Below are 7305 nucleotides of genomic sequence, written 5' to 3'. Positions count from 1 at the left end.
CTTCGCTGCCTTTGACAAACTTAAGGTAGCCATGACAATGACGCTGATGCTAGCACTACTAGATTTCAACCGACCTTTCATTATTGAGGCCGACGCATCTGGAGTCGAAATTGGAGCCATTCTCATGCAAGATGGTCGACCTCTCACATACACTAGCAAGGCATCAAAATATGTCAACACATGATAAGGAGATGCTCACTATTATGCACGCAACAACGAGGTGGAGACCCTAGTTGATCGGTCGACGATTTTAAATTAAAACTGATCATAAAAACCTCAAGTACTTTTGGAGCGAAAGGTATCATCCCCTGAGCTACAAAAATGGGTAACAAAACTTCTTGGATTTGATTACAAAATAACTTACAAAAAGGGGAAAGAGAATGTTCTTGTAGATGCGCTTTCGCAACTTCCCGAGCAAGTTGAAGTTTCGATCGTTTCACTTCCGACCAGCGACTTCCTTGAGGATATTAAGATGGAATGGCAGGAAGATTCAGATACTAGTAAGATTATAAAAAAATTGGAGGAAGCACCAAGCCCCATGGCTCATTACAATTAGGACTCAAAAAAATTACGCTATAAGGGACGAATTGTGCTTGTGACAAATTCTACTTGCATCTTCACGAGCAGATTTTAGATAAAGTAATTCCATATGGAGGGTACTAAATTGAAAAGGAGTATAGCATATCACCCACAAACCGATGGCCAGATAGAAGTTGTAAATAGGTGCTTGGAGACAGCCCAAAGCCACCCACCAAATATGACTACCCAAGGAGAACTCCAGACCCAACCAAGTGCCAATATTGATTGACGAATTGTGACTCGACGATAATGACCCACTACTGAAGTGCTAATACAGTAGGCAAACCTACCAACAGAAGATGCCACTTGGGAGAATTATGACGACTTGAAGATCAAATTCTCAAAATTCATGAATCGTCAACCTCGAGGACAAGGCTGATTTGAAGAGGGCGGGTCTGTTAGGACTCTAGCTAGGAGAGTCCTAATTGAGAGGGACATTCATGTAAAATCTACCTAAGCTAGCCCCTATTAAAGAGGTGAAGAGGCCGACTAGGGTTAGGAGGTTATTTCTTAGAGAAGAATTAGGAGTTGTAAAGGAATAGGAGTCTTGAGTAGGAGTCCTATTAGGAGTTGGTTAGAAGTATGAGTCCTATTAGTAGTTAGGGTTTAGAAGCCCTATAAATAGCTATGTATTCCTCCTCTTTTGAGAGGCAATAGATGAATCTTTTTTGGAGCCTTTGAGTAGTAACTTGGAGGTTGGAACCCCTATAAAGTTTCAAGTAGGCCGATCCCCTAAAGAGATCAACCCTAAGTTTAGAATATGCAAGGGTTCTATTATAGTGATGCCTACACTCGAGGAAGGGGCAAGTGAGGATGAGATCGCTTGGTAAGTGAAGTATATAGATGATTATACTCTTATTCAGTATTACATGTTAGGCTCCATAACTCCTGAGTTATAGAGACAGTATGAAAAAATGGATGACAGATCTATTCTCCTACATCTTCATAAATTGTTTGAGGAACAGGAAAGGACTCAACGATATAAGATATCTAAGATTCTCTTCCATGTTAGGATGACTAAGGGGACACCGGTTCAGAACCATGCCCTTAAGATGATTGAGTAGATAGAAAAACCAACATGTCTAGAAATGATCTTAGAGAATAACTTGTGTGTGGATCTTATGCTTCAATCCCTACTAGATTTCTTTTCTCAATTCATCATGAATTTTAATATGAACAAGTTTGAGGTGACTCTCCCTAAGCTCCTCAATAGTTTGAGGGAGGCTAAGAGCACTATTAAGAAGGGCAAGTGTAAGGGTAGACCGAGTAAAACAAAGGTTGCTAAAAAGGACCCAGTAAAGGACAAAAGCCAATGCTTCCACTACGGCAAAGAAGAGCACTAGAAGAGTTTTAGAACCCTTGCAGATTCTAAACTTGGGGTTGATCTCTTTAGGGGATCAGCCTCCTTGGAACTCTATAGGGGTTCCTCCCTCCAAATTGCTGCTCAAAGGTTGCAGAAATGATTCATCTATTGCTTATGAAAAGAGGTGTAATACATGACTATTTATAGGGCTTCTAAACCCTAACTCCTAATATGACTCTTACTTAAGACTCCTACTTCTAACCAACTCATAATAGGACTCCTACTTCTAACCAACTCCTAACAGGACTCTTACTCAAGACTCCTATTCCTTTACAACTCCCTATTCTTCTCTAAGAAATAATCTCCTAACCTTAGTCGGCCTCTTCACCTCTTTAATAGGGGTCGGCTTAGGTAGGTTTTACATGAATGTCCCTCTCAATTAGGACTCTCCTAGCTAGAGTCCTAACGGACCCGCCCTCTTCAAATCAGCCTTGTCCTCGAGGTTGACGATTCATGAATTTTGGGAATTTGATCTTCAAGTCATCATAGTTCTCCCAAGTGGCATCTTCTGTTAGTAGGTTTGCCCACTGTATTAGCAATTCAGTAGTGGATCGTCGTCGTCGAGTCACGATCCGTCGATCAATAATGGCACTTGGCTGAGTCTGATGTTCTCCTTGGGTAGTCATATTTGGTGGGTGGCTTTGGGCTGTCTCCAAGCACCTATTTACAACTTCCGTCTGGCCGTCGGTTTGTGGGTGATATGCCAAACTCCTTTTTAATTTAGTACCCTGCATATGGAATAACCTTGTCCAAAATCTGCTCGTGAAGATGCAAGTAGAATTTATCATAAGCACAATGCGTCCCTTATAGTGTAATTCTTTTGAGTCCAAATTGTAATGAGCCATAGGGCTTGGTGCTTCCTCCAATTTTTTTATAATCTTACTAGTATCTGAATCTTCCTACCATTCCATCTTAATATCCTCAAGGAAGTCGCTGGTCGGAAGTGAAACGACCGAAACTTCAACTTGCTCGTGTAGCTGCGAAAGCGCATCTATAAGAACATTCTCTTTCCCATTTTTGTAAGTTATTTTGTAATCAAATCCAAGAAGTTTTGTTACCCATTTTTGCAGCTCAGGGGATGATATCTTTCGCTCCAAAAAGTACTTGAGGCTTTTATGGTCGGTTTTAATTTGAAATCGTCGACCATTCAAGTAGGGTCTCCACCTCGTTGCTGTGCGCACAATGGCGAGCATCTCTTTATCATATGTTGACTTATTTTGATGGGAAGGAGATAATTCCTTGCTAGTGTATGCGAGTGGTCGACCATCTTGCATGAGAATGGCTCCAATTCTGACTCCAGATGCGTCGACCTCAATAATGAAGGGTCGGTTAAAATATGGTAGTGTTAGCACCGGCGTCGTTGTCATGGCTGCCTTAAGTTTGTCAAAGGCAGCGGAGGCTCTGTCCGACCATTGTAAGGCATCTCTTTTCAGTAAGGAAGTAAGTGGTGCACTGATCTCTCCATAGTTTTTCACGAACTTGCAGTAGTAGCCTGTTAAACCCAAAAAGCCATGTAGCAATTTTATGTTCCTTGGGGTCAGCCAGTTTTGCATTGCTCCAATTTTGAAGGGGACTATTGCCACACCTTCTTGTGATATGATATGCCCAAGATATTCCACCTTCTTTTGAAGAAAGCAAAAATTCATAGTGATTGTTGTGTATTCAAAAGGTGGTTTTCGGTATGTCTTCTTCGCATACTCGTATTTGATGATACCCAAATCGAAGGTCCAGCTTTGTGAAGATTTGTGCTCCCTTTCATCTAGCAATTCATCTACTACAGGAATAGAGTATTTATCCTTGAAGGTTATGCCATTGAGAGCTCGGTAATCAATACATAATCGCCTTATTCCGTCCTTCTTGCGTACAAGTAGCACTGGTGAAGAGTAGAGGTTGCAACTTGGCCGAATAACTCCTGTTTCGAGCATCTCTTTTACAATACTTTCTATTTCATCCTTCTGGAGATGTGGATACTGATATGGCTGAGCATTTGCTGAAGATTTTCCTGGGAAGATCGTTATACAATGATCATGCCGACGGGTAAGAGGTAGGTTGCGCAGTTCGTCAAATATATTTGAAAATTCAGCAAGCAAAGGAAGTAGATTTGGATCTTCAAATTCTGTTGGCTCTCCCTTAGTTTGCTGCTCATGTTATACCAAAAAGTCGCTGCATACTTTATGCAAAACCTTCTCCATTTGTTGTATGCAAATCGTTGTTATGTCGCCCCCACGTTTCCCATGCAATGTCACCTGTTTCTCCTTACTGTAAAATTTCATAATTAGTTTCATAAAATTCCAGGAAATATCACCTAATATCATCAACTATTTAATTCTGAGCATGGCCTCATGATTGTTAAGAGGGAGAAGGAAGAAATATGCAATTATCTCTTAGTCCTGCAGCAATAGTTTCTCCTGCGGGCGCCTACGATCACAATTCAAAATCCGTCCATCGGTGACCTTAACATCAAACCTGCAGTGATTCTCGATAGGTAATGCTATCTGAACAACAAGCTTACTATTTAGGAAGTTAGTAGTACTGCCTGTGTTGATGAGAACAGTGATCGGTTGTTGTTTGAGAAAGCCTCCAACTTTCATCGTTTGTGGATTTGAGTAGCCGGCTAGTGCGTGTACTGTAACGTCAGTCGGTTGTGGCTCTTCTTCCACATCTTCTTTCTATTCAAGGTTCTCTTCTGAATGTTCAATGACCTCTTCTTCTATTGGTTCAATCATAAGAAGTCTCCCTTTCATCGTTTGTGGGTTTGAGTAGCCAACTAGTGTGTGTACTGTAACGTCGGTCGGTTGTGGCTCTTCTTCTGCATCTTCTTCATTATGTTTAAGGCTCTCTTTTGAATGCTCAATGACCTCTTCTTCTACTGGTTCAATCAAAGGAAGTCTCCCTTTTCTACAGCAATACTTGTAACTCCATGGCTCGTTGCAATGCCAACATAACCGCTTCGCAGATTGCTCCCGAAGCTCTTCTCTTGTCAACTTCCTTGGTGCAGGGACTCGATTGATAGTAGGGGGGGCTGAGGGCTTCAATATTACTGGTTGAGGAGCGACCCTAGTCCTTTGAGCTTCATGGTTCAATTGCTTCTCTTGATGTCGTGCGAAAGAGATGGCTGCTATAAGCGTATATGGTTGTCGCGCTTTAACTTCTCCTCGGATCTCCGGGTTCAAGCCCTCAATGAAGGTCCTCAATAGCTGTTTTTAAGACCAATCATGACTTTGATTAGATAACCTTTCAAACCTGGTTTGGTACTCCTAAATGGTAGAGGTTTGTCGGATCTTTGCTAGTTGTTCGTTAATATTCTCGTAATCGATTGGTTTGAAGCGGATCAGCAGTCCTTCTTTGAATTGTCGCCATGAAAGGACTCCATAAGTATGTTCAAACTAGTCAAACCACTGTATGGCATCCCCTTCAAGATGTATAGCTGTAATTTTCACCATAGATGCGTCCGCGGTTTTATGGTACCAAAAATATCGCTCCGCATGCGAAATCCAACCAATCGGATCTCCTTCTTCCCATCTAGGGAAGTCCACCCTCATGCGTGGATAGTTGGGATTGATCATAGAACCTCCCCTCTTTTAGAAGTCATCTCTTCGGGCTTGGTGCGATTGAGCAGAGCTCTCTCCTTGATTTGATTTCTTTGGGCTTAGTGGTCGGCCCAATCCGAGTTCAGTAAAGAGTGTCCGAATCGTATCCTCCATTCGTGCCTCAAAGGCTTCGAATTTAGCATTGATTGCCTCCTTAGATGCCATATTATATGCCTCCAAATCTATGATGTTATGATCTCTCTTTTGTTGTCGGGTTAAAGGCGTGTATAGGTTGAGAGAGGTGATGGTCGAAAGGGTTGGTGGATTGGTAGATGTAGGCTACGGTTTAGGCTTGTTTTGTGGCTGTTTTGGGTGCAGTTTGAGGGTGTGGTTTAGTGGAGTTTTAGGTCTATGGATGAAAGTTTTGGATTTGTTGTAGATGGTAGCAAAGGTTTGATAGAAATAAGTGGAAGTTGCAGCAAGTATGTGCTATCTTGTAAGAGTAGAATTGTCGTCGAAGAAACAACGGTTTCTCGACGTAATTTCTACCAAAAGCGTGAGAGAATTGAGGTGGGAATTGATAGCAAAATCACAGTTTATATGACAGCAAAGATGTCTAATTTAATCAAGAAAATTTCGGCAGTATAACAGTAAGGAAATTGGTGCAATTTGTCGAAAAATTTTAGTGGTTTACGACGAAAATTTACAGCAACACAAAATCATTTTTAGAGATGAATTTCTCAATAGATCAATCTTAGATGGAAGCCAAGATGATCTATGAAGTGTATAAGAATTTTATTAAAAAAAAATTGCAAATAGATGGGTTAAGGCAACAATATGCGGTTGAAATTTTCTGCAGCATAGATTTTCAAGTGTAGCAGATTGGACATAAAAGATCAGTCATTTATATTGAGAAATTTTCGATGAAACTAAAGGAAAATCCACTGTTATGAAGTGTCAAAGATGTCATAAAAATTTTGCAGAAATTTGGATAGAAAAAGCATAGTAGTAAGATAAAAAAGATGGTGCTATGCGGCTGGAATTCTGCAATGTATCTTTCGTCATAGAGATGAAAACTTTGTGACAAAAAGTTTATGCAGCAATATAGGAACAATTTTTTTTTTTTTTGGATTTTCGAATAAGGATAACTAAATTACAATAGCAGTAAGGTAGGAAACCAGAACCTGTTGCAATTCACGGGGAGATCAAAGGATGATCCGCGGTGGTGGAGATGATGGCGAAATTCGGTGACGATCTTTTAAGCAATTGTGGGAATTGCTTTGGATGGTTGTGGAGGGTTGATAGATAGCTGTGGAAGGGAAGCGAGATGCCAAGAATGCTGCTTTGATACCAGGTGTTAGAACCTTTGCAAATTCTAAACTTGGAGTTGATCTCTTTAGGGGATCGGCCTCCTTGGAACTCTATAGGGGTTCCTCCCTCCAAATTGCTGCTCAAAGGCTGCAGAAAAGATTCATCTATTGCTTATGAAAAGAGGTGGAATACATGACTATTTATAGGGCTTCTAAACCCTAACTCCTAATAGGACTCTTACTTAAGACTCCGACTTCTAACCAACTTATAATAGGACTCCTACTCAAGACTCCTACTTCTAACCAACTCCTAATATGACTCTTACTCAAGACTCCTATGCCTTTACAACTCCCTATTCTTCTCTAAGAAATAACCTCCTAACCCTAGCCAGCCTCTTTATCTCTTTAATAGGGGTCGGCTTAGGTAGGTTTTACATGAATGTCCCTCTCAATTAGGACTTTCCTAGCTACAGTCATAACAAAGAGGAACTGTAAAGAGTACCTTGCAGAGAAGGTGAAACAA

Source organism: Musa acuminata, chromosome BXJ1-7 (genome assembly GCF_036884655.1).
Source record: "Musa acuminata AAA Group cultivar baxijiao chromosome BXJ1-7, Cavendish_Baxijiao_AAA, whole genome shotgun sequence".
In the NCBI taxonomy this organism is placed as follows: Eukaryota; Viridiplantae; Streptophyta; class Magnoliopsida; order Zingiberales; family Musaceae; genus Musa; species Musa acuminata.
Note: the sequence above shows the minus strand (reverse complement) of the source record.